Raw genomic sequence first — 17019 nt, 5'->3', positions numbered from 1 at the left:
AGGCAAAGGTCACTGCATATCCTATATATGGGTACCTCTATAGGACTGTTCAATGGATCTGACCTATTCTTTCCTCAGCATTGCTTCTCATTTAATGCTGGCAATTCATAGCCTCGATATGTCATCTCCCTCCCACCAGCTGCCATACATGCTCCCACTAAAAGCATACATTACCACAGAAAGGCACTATGGATGCATTCAGCATAACTGTGCCCTATTGTTTTAACGCCCATGGTAGTTTAGCAATTGGATGTAAAGCACCTTTAATACGGACTGCCCATAGTAAAATCTACTGACCCTATATGAACGCTAGTGTCTGGCACATAATATATTTTTACTGCAGCAGTCAAATGCTCTGACAGCTGAAAACTTCTGGAATTAATGAGCAACCATGCTGATTGGCTCATGATAACATGATCACATAATTATCCTTTTTTATCTGTGAAAACCTTAATTTCCATGTCCATTTATTGCCTCTGCATAGAAAACATATAGAATAATCCATTTCTGAAGGTTTTACTGCTGCAATTCAATACATGTACATATTTTTTGGTAAAAAATAAATAAATCAGAAAATACACTTTCAATACACAAGATATTTCATGGGAAAGGGGGCATCAGCTACTGATTGGGATACAGTTCAATCGTTGGTTACAGTAACTCTTTAAATGGTTTAACCTCCTGAGCGGTATGCCCGACACTGTGTCGGGCAAGGAATTTTTGCTGAAAGCGGTATACCCGACACAGTGTCGGACATGCCGCTCAGGAGGTTACCATAGCTAAAGGCGCCCCAGAGTATTAGTTAGGTAGGTGCAGGGGCTCCTGTACAATGTAGCCAGCATTAGTAAGATTAGGCAGAGTGCAATTTGAGATTTGCAATGGCAAATCGAATCCCGATCGGACATGTCGGATTTAATCGGATTGTAAATAGAATCGTAATTGAATCGCACAAAGGATCGTATCGTGTAGATTTGGCTTAACGTGTATTCCGGACCCGTCGTTGGCAGCCGTAGTGCGTGTGTGCGCACCTTAAGATTTACCTGCCAGACAGATCATTTCCAACATGTTGGAACCATTTAACTATCTGCCTACCAATTAGGCATTGTTCTACTCAGCAGAAGATAAACAGAAGACAATGCACCAGAGATAATAACCAGTCTCTACAGAAAATAATCTAACAGAAAATTGTATGGTGAAATCGAACAGAAAATTGTATGGTGTGTACTAGGCATTACAAATACATTAACTGAATACGTTAACTGAATTACGAGTTCTGCCAATTATATGCAACTCTACTATTTACCCTCTATTTCAATATTCTGACCTCATTAATGAAACGCCAACATATTCGGCGGCGCTGTACAAAGTAAGAAACCAACATGGGGTACATAATACAGACAATGGTATACACCAAATATAGACACCGGTATAAAACACTAGTACTGAGAGCAATATTGCCTTGAAGTCTCAGGTTTGATTCCAGGATTAGATATTATTTGCATGGAGTTGATGGTTCTGCCCGTCTTTACACAGGTTTGCGCTGACCACCTTGGTTCACTCCCACATCCCAAACATTTACTAGTAGGTTCACTGGCTGCCACCCAAATCCCCTTTGCCCTGTGGTAGGGACATTAGACTGACTTTTTTTCTTCTTTACAAACATTAAACTTTAGCTCATCTAAGAAAAATAGTTACAGGAAACAGACTAAGGCCTGGTGCACACCAAAAACCGCTAGCAGATCCGCAAAATGCTAGCAGATTTTGAAACGCTTTTTCTTATTTTTCTGTAGCGGTTCAGCTAGAGTTTTGTGGTTTTGGGAAGCGGTTTTGGTGTAGTAGATTTCATGTATTGTTACAGTAAAGCTGTTACTGAACAGCTTCTGTAACAAAAACGCCGGCAAAACCGCTCTGAACAGGCGTTTTTCAGAGCGGTTTGCGTTTTTCCTATACTTAACATTGAGGCAGAAACGCATCCGCAATCCAAAAAATGCCTCACCCCGGGAGTATGCGTTTCTGCAAAACGTCTCCCGCTCTGGTGTGAACCACTGCATTGAGATACATTGACCAAGTGTATCCGCAGCCGCAAGCGGCTACAGAGACGCTGAAAAAGCCGCTCGGTGTGCACCAGCCCAAACACTGTGAAACAATTATGACATTGTCAGCACTATAAACATACATGATAATACCGATTACCTCACCAGAGTTATCCTGCTCTTTGCTGTCCAATAAACAGCTGTGGGCGTGTCTATGCCCTACCTGTGCTATTTTCACATAAAGAACATCCATTAGGGCCCTTTTCCACTAGCAGTCGCTAGCGTTCACGCTGAACGCTAGCGATTGCTGAATCGCAATTACCGGCGATTTCCCTACGTTCGCGGCCGCGATTTTGCTATGCTATGCACTGCATAGCAGAATCGCGGCAAATATCGCTCCGCCGCTCCATTCGCATTCCCGTCAAAAACGAATCGCGGTAGTGGAAATTACCTACCGCGATTCCTATGTTAAAAAGCAAACCGTAGCGATTGTAAAATAGCTAGCGGTTTGCGTATTTGCGATTCAGCCAGCGGTGGAAAAGGGCCCTTAAGGGTGACGACTGTGTTGTCTATCAGGTTGTCTAGTCGCAGGCCTGTCTGGACAGAATTTCAAAGCTCTGAGCAACATTTTTCCCATCTATACCTGTATATTTAGCGAATTCCCTGGAGTTCATCCACAGGTTTATGTGTAATCTACGAGGTGACCGTAATAATGAGGCCTGCATGCAGATCCATAAATGAATAGACCCATAAACAGCTCTGCTGTAATATATACCTTTCTGAACACCATCAGCTAGAAATTCTGCAGCTTACCGTATGTCTTGCTACACACATTAAAGAAAGAGGTAAAAGATCACATGATGTCTAAACTGTGACAAGTACAATGGGCACATTAAAAATAAGGAATGCAAAGTTCAGTTACAATGTAGAATTCTGAATGTTGCATTTCCATGAAAGACCTTACAATTATACGTTAATGCTGCAGTAGGAAAATAACGACATCAAGCAGTTATAACAACCACTTCCAAAATATTTTGCTGCCGTTTAGTCTTTGGTCTCATGGGTGTCTCCATGCAGTGTGGCTGCCTAACCTTGCGTGCCGAGACCCCCCATTCCCTCACACTGCAATTATTACTCTGAAATATCAATCATGGCTTCTAGCACAGCTGAACTCTGTATGATCTAAAAATCTGCCCCACCCAATATGAGTGTAATATGACACGGACACACACCATACTGTGCACCGTAAATGCTCCAGCAATCCTGGTGTGGATTCATTCAAATATGTCTACGCAACAGCATAGTAACGTTTAAAGAAAAACATTTCTTTGTTACAGCTGAAACAAATCCTGCAATAAATCTGCAGTGTCTCTACTTCTTGCTTTTATGGAAGCAGACATATTGTTAACATCCTGTGCTACCAAATGAGTTTATCTGCCATGGCAGACAGCTAACACAGGTGAGGGATCAAAAAAATACAGCTTGTGATTAGTCACAGATTGGGGGGAAGGGGGGGGGGGGAGGGTTAGACAAGCTAAACTCTCTGAATACATACAGGGTGCATTTCTCTATGTTTGAGTTCAGCTCCACATTAAAGGGTACCCCTAGTGATATAGGTTTGATTTAAGGGGCCCATACACTTACATGATTTCCCGCCGATATACGGCATATTCGATCACTGTGATCAAATCTGCTGTGAAATCGTTGCGCAAACGCTGACCGAACAAGCGATTTCCTTCCAAAATTGATCCTTCCCGTCGATCTGTCTGCGCGGAAGATTTTGCTCGATCGCCGGCGGGTCGGGAGTGCGTCGATAGCGGCGTTCGAATGTCTGACGGCCGACGCTAGCGGTAATACATTACCTGTTCCGCCGGCGCATGTCCCCGCTGTCCCTTCTCCGCGCTGGGCTCCGGGCTGGCTTCACTTACTTCCTGTCCCGACAGGAAGTTTAAACAGTAGAGCGCCCTCTACTGTTTAAACTTCCCCCGACAGGAAGTAAAGTGAAGCTGGAGCCCAGAGCAGAGAAGAAACGGCGGAGACCGGGGGACTGGCGCCAGCCGGATCAGGTAATGTATGCAGGGGGGGGGGGGGGGCAGCGGCAGCTCCACAGATTGCGAATCGGTGTCATATTGAAATCTATTAAAAATCTGTTTGCAGTGTAGGCAGCCAATAGATCCCTCTTTGATCAGATTCGATCACTGAGGGATCTATCTGCTGGTCGATCTGGTGGCTATCGACCAGTGTATAGCAGCCTTTAGAAAGCTTTTTTTCAACTACATTATAAGGAGAGCTAATTCGTGTGATAAGTCGACAAGGAGAGATAAATCGGGTGATAACAAAAGATAAATTGTGAGTTAAATCAGATAAGCAGAGACAGATCATGAGATAAAGAGGAACTTAAGGGGGGGGGTCAATATATTGCAAAGTGGGAAGTAAAAACAAAATAGAAGAGAGATCAAGAAATGATTGATATTTGCCATGTAATTTGTTCATGTTTTATTCACACTCAGGCTGGTTTCACAGTGGGACGTTACAGGCGCACGTTGGAGCAGCCTGTAACGCACCCCACCGCACAGCAATGAAAAATCAATGGGCTGTTCACAGTGCCCACGTTGCGTTAGTAACGCTGCGCCATAAGACAACGTACTGCATGCAGTACTTTATAAGCGGCAGAGCCGCGTTAGACTGCTTGCACATGCTCAGTAACGTTGGGGAGGAGCGGAGAGCGGCCAGGCACATGGCTAATTAATATTCACTGCACTTAGTGACGTGCAGTGTTTACTTCCTGGAGCGGCCGCTCTGTGCGGCGATTGGCCGGGCGGGACCATGTGATGCCGCATGCGTCCAAGAGCACGCATCACGGACGCCGAGTGAGCTGCACAACGCGGCTCACTCTGACGTCCACAGCAGAGAGCACCAGGCGTTGCGTTAGGGGCACGTTATGCGACCATAACGTCCCCTAAAACGCAACGTCCTGGTGTAAAACCAGCCTCAGCCAGCACGTCATCTTTACTACTGGCAGACATAAAAAAAGACAGCACCAACTGCCTTTATTTATAACCGCACCCCTAAGGCCCCATTTACACTTAGGGCCCGTTTTCACTAGGAGCGGTGCGATGCGGCTACATAGCCGCATCGCATCGCAGGTGTGCTGAAACACATGCACGGCAATTGAATGGTTTCCACTGCGTGCATTTTGTGCGGAACGATCAGAGAATTTGCAGCCGCGTCCCATCTCCTCCATTGACTTCCGCATCTGGAGATGCGGAAGTGATGCGGCCGGCGGCGGAAGTGATGCGATGCGGCTACGTAGCCGCATTCGCATCACTTTGTAGTGGAATCCAGCCCTTAATCAGTTGCTCTCAGTTATAACTGAAAGAAAAAACTGATTTTCAAAGTAATGCCCATGTTTTCCTATGGCCTTTCACACTTAAGGGCCTGTTTCCACTACACGCAAATTGGATGCAGAATGTACGCAGAAAAACTGACTCCAATGAATGCCGATGGACCTGTTTACACTAAACGCGATTTTTCTGATGCAGATTTTCCCATTGGAGTCAGTTTTTCTGCATCTAATCTGCGTGTAGTGGAAACAGGCCCTAACGCGTTTTAACTGAAATCTTTTTCACAATGCACTGCTATGAAAAAACGCGTACCAACGCATACTAACGCACACCAACTGATTAAGTGTAAATGGGCTCTTACAATGCGATAGGCTAAAAGATTGTTTTTTTTTATAGATCTACATATGCACAGAGGGATATACTGGTTGCTTGGCAGTTGGAAAAAGCTGTAATTTCCAACAATGCAAACTAGGTTTACAGACAGGAAACTGTCAGGACCTATGTTTTGAAATCACACTGTCAGGGCTGGTGCACACTACAAGAGCTTTTTAAAAACTCGAGATTTTAAAAGCTCTTGCTAATGCAATGCTATGGGGGATTTTTACAAAATCACATCGCTCCAGTGAGAACACACACATAGGATAACATTAGCAAGAGCTATTAAAAATCACAAAGCACTTAGAAAAGCTCTTGTACTATGCACCAGCCCTAAGTCACTAAAAGAGCGATAAATCATGAGTTAGGGCTTGTTTCTATGTTTGCGCTGTGGGAAATGCAAATGGCTGTCGCAACGGTGTTGCTCTGCGTTTTCCCTGATGCAGTTGCAACTCCATTAATTTGTAATAAACGGAATTGCACCAGGAAGATGCAGAAATGCATGCAATAAGATCAGCAAAGCACAAGTTTTAAAGGCAAATGAGGAGAGCTAGGCTCGGGCCACACTTGTGCAGATGCAGAACGGAAACAGAACACACATCCGCGAGGCGGATGCGTTCCATCCATTCTGCATCCGCTTTGCGCAAATACACCCGTTCCGCGTCCGTACCGTAGCACCACTACGTTGGCCCGTACGCATCGCCGCTCACCTGTCTCGCCGCCGCTCGTCCTGCACTCAGTTAATTCTGCAGCCTGGGTGCCAGCAGAAGCATGGCTCTCCATATGCTGCAACAGGCCAAGTCTCCCAAGATTAAATCACAGTTTCTCTGTATTTGCTGCAATCAGACTGTAATATTATTCTCACTGATAAGCAATTAGAGCTAGTAAATATCTGTGGGGCAAAAAAACAATTCTACTTCTGGGATCAGATAAAGAGTTCAGTAGGTGATTTCAGGAGCTAGACTTTAACCTTTAAATACAAAATGAACTTAATGCTAGGAATACACGGTACGTTTTTGTACTGTGTAATCGAGCCGCTAATGGCTCGATTGATAAAATCCAACGTGTCCGATCACCCGCCGGATCGATTCCGTGCTCGATACCGCGGGCAGGACAGTGGAAGAAAACGAGGAGACGATAAGAAGCGCCTGCGGGGACGAGCTGGAATCGATCCAGCGGCTCGATTACACGGTACAAAACGTACCGTGTATTCCTAGCATAAGAGATTCCATGAAAGTCCTACCTGGGAGATGGACTATACATGGAATTGTTTATTTTATTGCTTTATTTTTTTTCAGGTTTTTTTTCCCTCTTCACTTACAGTACTGCTGATGTTGTAATTGAGCATACAGCATTATGTCTCAGTATGACCAAAATGCAGAATTCCTTCATCAGCCGGTAGCAGACATGCCTGCTACACATCATGCAATTTCCCATCAGACTGACAGTCGAACTGATAATTTCCAATCATTTTCCAATCACTTCTATACAAAATTGATCAGAAATCATATCGGTACTGTCTGAAATTATCGGTATGACCATCAATCTGACGGGAAATTGCATGGTGTGTACCAGGCATTAAAAACCTGCCTATGTTTGCTGGGTCACTTATGACACCGCCTTGATGCCTGGAGATCTCGAAGAGATCTAGTAGATCAGTTCCATAGTAAATTAAAGTATTTACACACTTTTATTGGTCTATAGGTTCTAAAGGGCCACCTGAACCAACAAGTATTGCATTTTTAAAGGAAACCAGAGACTAAATAAAAGTTTTATACATACCTGGGGCTTCCTCCAGCCCCATGCACACGGATCGCTGCCAAGCTGCTGTCCTCAGCCCTCTCTGTTGCCGGTAACAGGTCCTGCCCGCATGGGGATGGAATAAGCCCCAGGTATGTATAAATCTTTTATTTTATTTAGTCTCTGGTTATCTTTAGGCCTTGTTCCCGTTGCGTTCCGTTCGCGTGGCCGTTAGCGTTGGGTGGTGTTTGACACGTCTTTTTTTGCTTAGGTGGGCGATTCGTTTTTGTGCTAAGCGGATTTCTAAGCATTTTTCCCAAGTGGTTTTGTAATTCACTCCCTGACGCAAGTCAGGAAGTGAACTCTTTGACCCAGAAAAGAATAAATGTATTTATTCTTAAATAATGCGAACGCAATCGCTGCTCAAAGCGATTTTGTGAGTGTTTTGCGTTTTTCCTATACCTTCCATTGAGGTGGAACCGCCTCAAAAATGGCCCATGCAACGCTGATCTGAGCAGATCGGAAACAAAGCGCTCAGATGTGAACTCTGTCATAGAGAATTATCGCACAAGCGTTCTTAGGGCGATTTTGAAAATTGCCGCATTTGAAAAAAGGGCAATAACGCCCTTAGTGTGAACGAGCCCTTAAGTCATTTATAGATACTCATGTCCTCAGCAAATTACGCTACTGCCAACCTTCCTTTCATCGCTCGATGACATACTGCTTTAGTAGAGACTGACGGGGAAGGCAGGAGGTGTGGCCTCACCTGATGTATCAATACCTCTGCCCCTTGTATGCACATGTGACTAAAGAGGAAGTGGTGCACAGAGTCTAGGAGCAAGCAGGCATCTGTGCATCCCCACGGAGAGAACAATCTATGAATTGGTGCACTAGGTTTTCCTTGTCTACTTTCCAAAAAATTAATTATTTTTGTTTACAGTACTTTTTGTGCATAATTAATAAAAGACACCTAAAATGAGAGGGATATGGCGACTGCCCTGTTTATTTCATACCAGTTGCCTGGCAACACTGCTGATTTTTCTGGCATCAGTAGTGTCTGATTCACACCTTAAAGGAATACTGTAGGGGGGGGGGGCGGGGGAAAATGAGTTGAACTTACCCGGGGCTTCTAATGGTCCCCCGCAGACATCCTGTACCCGCGCAGCCACTCACCGATACTCCGGCCCCGCCTCCGGTTCACTTCTTGAATTTCAGACTTTGAAGTCTGAAAACCACTGCGCCTGCGTTGCAGTGTCTTCGCTCCCGCTAATGTCACCATGAGCGTACTGCGCAGGCCCAGTATGATGTGTGCCTGTACGCTCTTGGTGACAAAAGCGGGAGCGAGGTCACGGCAACGCAGGCGCAGTGGTTTTCAGACTTTAAAGTCTGAAATTGCAGAAGTGAGCCGGAGGCGGGGCCGGAGCATCGGTGAGTGGCTGCGCGGGCACAGGATGTCTGCGGGGGACCATTAGAAGCCCCAGGTAAGTTCAACTCATTTTCCCCCGAACCCCCCTACAGTATTCCTTTAAACAAGCCTGTGGCTAATGCAGTCAGAAACACCTAATCTGCATGTTTGTTCCGGCATGCTTGTTTATAGCGAATAGTATTGAATGCAGATTATCAGCAGGTCAGTCAGGCAATGTGCATTGGAGATAAATATGGCAGCCTGCATGTCCTCCTCAATTCAGGGGTCTATAAAAATAATGTTTTATGAAACTGAATGTAAACAAAAGAAAAAAAACAAAAAAACAAAAAAAAAAGCCTGTGCTTGAACTAGTATAGACAGCAAGATTAAAACTAAAGGCCCCAAATACTCTCAAGGCCCCAAACTAATCCAAGCGAGGGTAAAATCCATAACGTATGATCCGATATGCTTCCGAATACTTCCAATGCAAGAGAGAGAACTAGAGAGAAAAATATATAAAGAGAGGGTTTTTTTTACAAACAGTAAAACAAATCCCTATTTTGAAATAGTGGGCTTGACATACTGATGTTCTGCCAAGCTGTAAATCTTTGAAAACACAATAGCCCCCACCAGTCCTGGCCTAGATTTCATGGAAAATTCTAAGGCAAATATTTTCAACCTTCACCTGGGTCATATCAAACCACAGAGAGGGTATTGCTGAAATAACCTAATTAGCACTTGGAACAAGTTTGTTTTTTCTTTTAAATAAATGTAACCCATGATTTCCAGATCACATATGCTGTTCTGATTTGTAAGTTAGGCCCAAATCTACTGAATCCTCAACAAACAGACCCTGTGGAAGCCTGTTCCACATTTTTATGCTCCATACAGTAAAGATGTATTTCAGCAGCCGACTGTACTATCGGATGACTGAATAAGTCACTGGATTGGTCTAACCTCCGACGTGCAGTTTAATAACCTTCAAACTTTTTTTTCATACTAAAAATGACTGTAAAAAAACTCCTTCACAATAAAATGATGTTTAATAGACATCTGACACAATGGAACTATTCTAAAAAGGAAGCGGTTAGCTGAGGAACTGTACAATGTACGCACACATTTCAATTTCACATGCATACGTGTTAAGGTGGCCACTAACGGTCCAATTCTAGTGAAAAATCGTTCGAGCGATCAGAAATTTTGATCGGATTGGTTGTAAATAATCTCAGTTGGTGTAGTGAACGATGTATTACAATATTTCACTTCCGATCAGAATTTCTGATCGCTCGAACGATTTTCTGCTAGAAATTGAATTGTTAGTGGCCACCTTTAGTTCATCAGTGACCTGCAGGATCATCTGAGCTTTTCAAACCATTAACCTGGAGCTTGTCATAGAAAAACAAACAAAATAGTGGTTACATTTCATACCCTTCTACGCCTTGTGTGATTAGCGCAAGATTGCACATCATTAGCTTGTCATAGAACCCACTAACATCAGTTTTTTAAAGTGTACCCGAGGCGAAATATGACATGATGAGATAAACGTGTATGTACAGTACAAAACATTAATAACCAGGCTGTTTTACTGGTTTTATTTTACTGCCTGAAAGAGTTCATTTTTAGTTATTGAAGTGACAGCTTCTGTCTTGTCGGGACTCAGCCATAAAAGTTTTCCTGGAAGAATACAACTTCTGAGAGCAGAGGGAGGTAGAAAAAGGTCAATAGTTCAAGTATTTTCAATTCGGGACACTTAACAGGCTGCCACTGAGCAGAAACAACAAAACATCCAATCTACTTTGTAAAATGTAAAAAAAAAAAAAAAAAATGTAATTTTAGAAGTAAATACAATTGCTTATCTCATCAGTTTTCACCCATTGGGTTCACTTTAAAAGCATAGAACTTTATCCCATACAGCTTGCTCCCTGTTACCAAAGAAGAACTGAGGGAGGGAATTACACTTGCATCTGCGGAATTCGCAGACAATTCCCAGCAAGCGGTTTGTTGCACAGTTGTGATTTGCAGAGCGTTTTAACTTGCTTTTTTAACGGTAGCCATTGATTTCTATTAAAAACTGTATGCATTGTGCGCAAAAGTAGTGCAGGTTGTATCTTTTATTAAACGCTATGCGGAATTGCATATGCCTCTAGGAAAGTGCAACAGCACCATAGATTATAATTATATGCGATTCCACATGTGTTTTTTGTGTGCGGCAAAAACGCTGCGAATTTGCACACAAGTGTGACCCCTGCCTCAGACTTTTCAGCTAGTTGGTGTGACTACCACACACGCAGTTGCACACTTGTGATGGTAGAGTTAACACAAAAGAATTGCTCAGGCTGCAGGCGATACTCTACACTGTCAATCCAGCACACTTAGGCCTATCAAGGCCTGTCCGCCTCAGCCACACAGGATTTTCCCTGCCTGTCATAGACAAACATGATCTATCTGTGTACACAAACAGTGCACTTCCATCCTCCTGTCAGCATTATGCAGACAAAGGTCTTGATGAGTCTGTCACACACTTGAAGTCGTTGACCTAGTGCCACATCGCAAAACTATACACATCAGCTATGTCATCGTCACAACGCAGCTCTCTTTTACAACTTTTTACGTCGTGACTTTTGCAAAAGCAAATAAATACCAAAAATAATGACGTACATACATAAGAGAAAAAAAAAGACAGTATTTCAGTCAAGTAGACCACAGCCCTGTGCCTCTGACACTGTCACATGCACACACAATTTCTTCCGACTAGGTCTCACATCACTAGCTGCTGTTTCCGTTTCAGTTTTTAGGACGCTTTGGGACCTCGCGGCACTTTCTCTCCGAGCCAAAAACCTCCACACCCCCTTTTTCCTCACAGAACACCACGCTAATCACGATAGATGCCTGCATACGACAAAGTGCCCACAGCACTTCAAAGGCCACCTGCAGGACATACTAACAAACAGGATAAAAATCGTAAAAAAAAAAAAAAAAAAATTAGACACAGGCGTAATAAAAATGACCAACTGCACGTTGCACGGACGGCAAACAAAGAAAGCCAACACGCATTAGCCCATGCATACATGCTAACACACACACACACACACACACACACACACACACACACACAACAATGCAAACACTGCAGCATGCACACTGAAAATCCACCCAACAAAAGCAATGCTACTCTTTATTTGCTCTCGGAAACAAAATAAAAAGAAAGAAAGAAAAAACACAAATCTAACCATAATACAACATAATATCACATAATATATATGGTAATGCAATCATTTACAGGCACGCCAAACTGAGTCATACCATCCTCATGAGGAATGTCTGCTTATGAACTTGGCATCGACTTTCACCTCATAATCCAGAATTATGCATTGTACGTATGGTATAGAATTCAACTTGATTGTTTTGAAAACATGTTTATAAAAATGTGTTTTGTAAGTGCAGAACCAAAAGTTATAAGCTGTGTATAAAAGTAAAAGACCAAAAAAAAAAAAAAAAAGAAAAAGAAGCAATCGCTCATTTGTGGCGTATGACAAAATTATACACAAGGAATGACAGGGTTAAAATCAGATCTGCACACAGTGACAGGAATGGTGTCAGAGGGTGTCACTGAAGCAATGTTAAAGAGTCCAGCAGTAGCACCCACACTTCAAGGGCTAGATTGCTAGGAAGGCCCATAAGCTTGCTACAGCAGCATATGTTACCGACAAGGCACACTGACAAGTACAAAATTAAGGGGATCCGCGAGGAGGCGCAATGACTTGCACCCTAGCTGTGCCCTGAAGTCCATGTGACCTGATAGATCAGCATAAACAACAACCAACAAGCAAACAGAAACAAAACCATCAGACAAATCAACATATTTACTTCATTTCTGTGAGGTGATACTTGTAAACACTTTATATAAACTTTGCATGGCTCTATACATACAGACTTTACCTGAAGTTATTAGCAGTCAGCCTATGCAATGGAAAAGCACATGGATTTTTTTTTCTTTAACAGCAAGAGATTTACATTATTCACAAGACAGCGCGTAAGTGCTTTCTGGCAAGAAATCGGTTAAGTCTGCAGGGATGCCTCCGCTGTCAGTCCTACCCAACACCTACAGAATGCATACATGCTGGCCCAGTCTGGAGTGCCTTGTTGCAAGTCAAGGGGGAGAGGAGGACACGGCCTATGCGCTGTCAGCATTAAGAGGGAGTTAACCACTTCTCCGCCTCAGCTAGAGGCAGCCTTGAACAACCTTGCACAGCTATAACATAGTCAACATACAGACAGAGGCCTTGTGTATGTATAGACAGCACAGCAGCAGGCAAGCCAGTGCTTTGAACAGCCAGCCTTGCCTTGTTGACACGCTAAGGAAATGCTGAATGTAAAGAGCATCCGGCAGAACGCCTTCATAAGCACCATAAAAATAAAAGCACCCTATTTTTATATACCAAATAGGTTTGCACAAATGACATTTAAAGAGATAAGCTCTGGGTTCAGCCTGGTGGAAGGGAGGCCCCCTTGCTACATTTTCAGTGCTCCCCTAATCCACAAGTCACACTAATAACATTTAGAGAAGGGAGAGGATTGTTTTTGATTTGGGTGAAGCTGTGGGGGGGTTGCTAAAAATAGACAGAGAACAAACCCCCCCTTTTCTTTTTGACTTGCACGCTGTACAAGAAGTCCTGTCTCACGCCCCTTCCTTGTAGACAGGCAGGCCTGTGGCACAGCAAGGGTTAAGCAGGTAGGACTGTGCAGAGACGCGACCTCATTACTGTATGCTAACACTCAACTACAGCACAAAAGCACATCCCACCCGACCCCATGTGCAGTTTTGCATGGTAACTCACCTCGCTGCAGAACAAGCCTGGTGCTTTAAATCCCCCTCTGTGCTGATCTCCGGGGCTGGGGTATGGGGTGCAGATCAAGTTGGGGACCAACCCAAGAAAAAAAAAAGCAAATGTGAAAGAAAAAAAAAGGCAAAAAATAAAGAGAGGTGTAGGTTTCCTATTGCCTGTAAAGCTCCCCCAAAACAAGCCCCAGAACACAGCTGATACTTTTGGGTCTTGATCTCTTATGCTTTGTTTCTTTTAAAAGGGGGTGGGGGGGTTTATTTCTGTCTGTCCCTCTCTCTTTCTTCTCTTCCCTCCGTGTGTCAGGAATACAGACAGAGAGGAAAGGGGAAAAAATCTAGTTATACTCAGCTCCTCCCTCTCTATCTGTGTATCATATCCTTTTAATACAGTACGGCTGCTATGGAGCGCCCCCTGGAGGAATCGAGCTGCATGTCAGCCTCTGCCATTCAGAAGCTTTGCTGGACTCTTTCAGGGGTGTGTGTGTGTGAGCTGCCTGCATGAAGCGCGTTTTGTAAGCTTATGACAAACTTGGCGCCGGGCTGATTCCCTCCCCTCACTAGACAAGGTCCAAAGGATGCCGACAGCATGAGCCGGGGAACTTATGAACCTTTCACACTAGAGCTGAACGCGTGATTTTATTTTGATTTACTGTCATCGCAACAGAATGGTTCTTCATAACGCATGCACAGTAAAAGAAAAAAAAATAGCTGATCATTAGGTAGGAAGACAGTCTGACCAGTCACTGCCCAGTTTCTTTTTAGATACTCAAAAAAGTTTTACTTGTACAGGTGAGAATTCATTGATAAGGTGCTGCTCATCAATGATACAGTCCAGTGGTGTAGCAATAGGGGGTGCAGAGGTTGCGACCGCATTGGGTCCCTTGGGCCAGAGTATTAGCTTTCTTTCTATTGGTCCTGTACTAGTAATAATCACTTCTATAGATGCTTTGAATAGTAGTAGTCATTACCAAACTATTCCCCATCCCCTTCTTGCACCTTTAACACTGTATGGCTACTTACACACTAAGACGTTGTGTTAGGTGCTACGTTAACCACTTGAGGACCTAGGGCTTTACCCCCCTTAAGGACCGGCCACTTTTTTTCCATTCAGACCACTGCAGCTTTCACGGTTTATTGCTCGCTCATACAACCTACCACCTAAATGAATTTTGGCTCCTTTTCTTGTCACTAATAAAGCTTTCTTTTGATGCTATTTGATTGCTCCTGCGATTTTTACTTTTTATTATATTCATCAAAAAAGACATGAATTTTGGCAAAAAAATGATTTTTTTAACTTTCTGTGCTGACAGTTTTCAAATAAAGTAAAATTTCTGTATACATGCAGCGCGAAAAATGTGGACAAACATGTTTTTGATAAAAAAAAAACCATTCAGTGTATATTTATTGGTTTGGGTAAAAGTTATAGCGTTTACAAACTATGGTGCCAAAAGTGAATTTTCCCATTTTCAAGCATCTCTGACTTTTCTGACCCCCTGTCATGTTTCATGAGGGGCTAGAATTCCAGGATAGTATAAATACCCCCCAAATGACCCCATTTTGGAAAGAAGACATCCCAAAGTATTCACTGAGAGGCATAGTGAGTTCATAGAAGATATTATTTTTTGTCACAAGTAAGCGGAAAATGACACTTTGTGAGGAAAAAAAAAAAAAAAAAAAGTTTCCATTTCTTCTAACTTGCGACAAAAAAAAATGAAATCTGCCACGGACTCACCATGCCCCTCTCTGAATACCTTGAAGGGTCTACTTTCCAAAATGGGATCATTTGTGGGGTGTGTTTACTGTCCTGACATTTTGGGGGGTGCTAAATTGTAAGCACCCCTGTAAAGCCTAAAGGTGCTCATTGGACTTTGGACCCCTTAGCGCAGTTAGGCTGCAAAAAAGTGCCACACATGTGGTATTGCCGTACTCAGGAGAAGTAGTATAATGTGTTTTGGGGTGTATTTTTACACATACCCATGCTGGGTGGGAGAAATATCTCTGTAAATGACAATTTGTTAATTTTTTTTACACACAATTGTCCATTTACAGAGATATTTCTCCCACTCAGCATGGGTATGTGTAAAAATACACCACAAAACACATTATACTACTTCTCCTGAGTACGGCGATACCACATGTGTGGCACTTTTTTGCACCCTAACTGCGCTAAAGGGCCCAAAGTCCAATGAGTACCTTTAGGATTTCACAGGTCATTTTGAGAAATTTCGTTTCAAGACTACTCCTCACGGTTTAGGGCCCCTAAAATGCCAGGGCAGTATAGGAACCCCACAAATGACCCCATTTTAGAAAGAAGACACCCCAAGGTATTCCGTTAGTAGTATGGCGAGTTCATAGAAGATTTTATTTTTTGTCACAAGTTAGCGGAAAATGACACTTTGTGAAAAAACACAATTAAAATCAATTTCCGCTAACTTTTGACAAAAAATAAAATCTTCTATGAACTCACCATACTCCTAACGGAATACCTTGGGGTGTCTTCTTTCTAAAATGGGGTCATTTGTGGGGTTCCTATACTGCCCTGGCATTTTAGGGGCCCTAAACCGTGAGGAGTAGTCTTGAAACCAAATGTCGCAAAATGACCTGTGAAATCCTAAAGGTACTCATTGGACTTTGGGCCCTTTAGCGCAGTTAGGGTGCAAAAAAGTGCCACACATGTGGTATCGCCATACTCGGGAGAAGTAGTACAATGTGTTTTGGGGTGTATTTTTACACATACCCATGCTGGGTGGGAGAAATACCTCTGTAAATGGACAATTGTGTGTAAAAAAAATCAAAAGATTGTCATTTACAGAGGTATTTCTCCCACCCAGCATGGGTATGTGTAAAAATACACCCCAAAACACATTGTACTACTTCTCCCGAGTACGGCGATACCACATGTGTGGCACTTTTTTGCACCCTAACTGCACTAAGGGGCCCAAAGTCCAATGAGTACCTTTAGGATTTCACAGGTCATTTTTGTTTCAAGACTACTCCTCACGGTTTAGGGCCCCTAAAATGCCAGGGCAGTATAGGAACCCCACTAATGACCCCATTTTAGAAAGAAGACACCCCAAGGTATTCCGTTAGGAGTATGGTGAGTTCATAGAAGTTTTTATTTTTTTGTCACAAGTTAGCGGAAATTGATTTTAATAGTTTTTTTTCACAAAGTGTCATTTTCCGCTAACTTGTGACAAAAAATAAAATCTTCTATGAACTCACCATACTCCGTACGGAATACCTTTGGGTGTCTTCTTTCTAGAATGGGGTCATTTGTGG

At 43.2% G+C, this 17019-nt stretch overlaps 1 protein-coding gene across 16 annotated transcripts in view; it reads right to left on the bottom strand.

Annotated features, from left to right (window-relative positions):
• Positions 1-17019, bottom strand: part of THRA (thyroid hormone receptor alpha) — a 1122562-nt gene that overhangs the window by 397813 nt on the left and 707730 nt on the right. Inside the window, exon 1 of one of the 16 annotated variants that reach the window (XM_068262446.1) lies at positions 13736-14037. The exons of the other annotated variants lie outside the window; for them this stretch is intronic. The gene's annotated coding sequence lies outside the window, so the exon portion shown is untranslated. Of the gene's footprint in view, positions 1-13735; positions 14038-17019 lie in introns of those variants that run through there. 16 annotated transcript variants of the gene reach the window in all.

Source organism: Hyperolius riggenbachi, chromosome 12 (genome assembly GCF_040937935.1).
Source record: "Hyperolius riggenbachi isolate aHypRig1 chromosome 12, aHypRig1.pri, whole genome shotgun sequence".
In the NCBI taxonomy this organism is placed as follows: Eukaryota; Metazoa; Chordata; class Amphibia; order Anura; family Hyperoliidae; genus Hyperolius; species Hyperolius riggenbachi.
The sequence above is the reverse complement of the archived record's forward strand: the minus strand, read 5'-3'. Positions and strand labels throughout refer to the sequence as shown.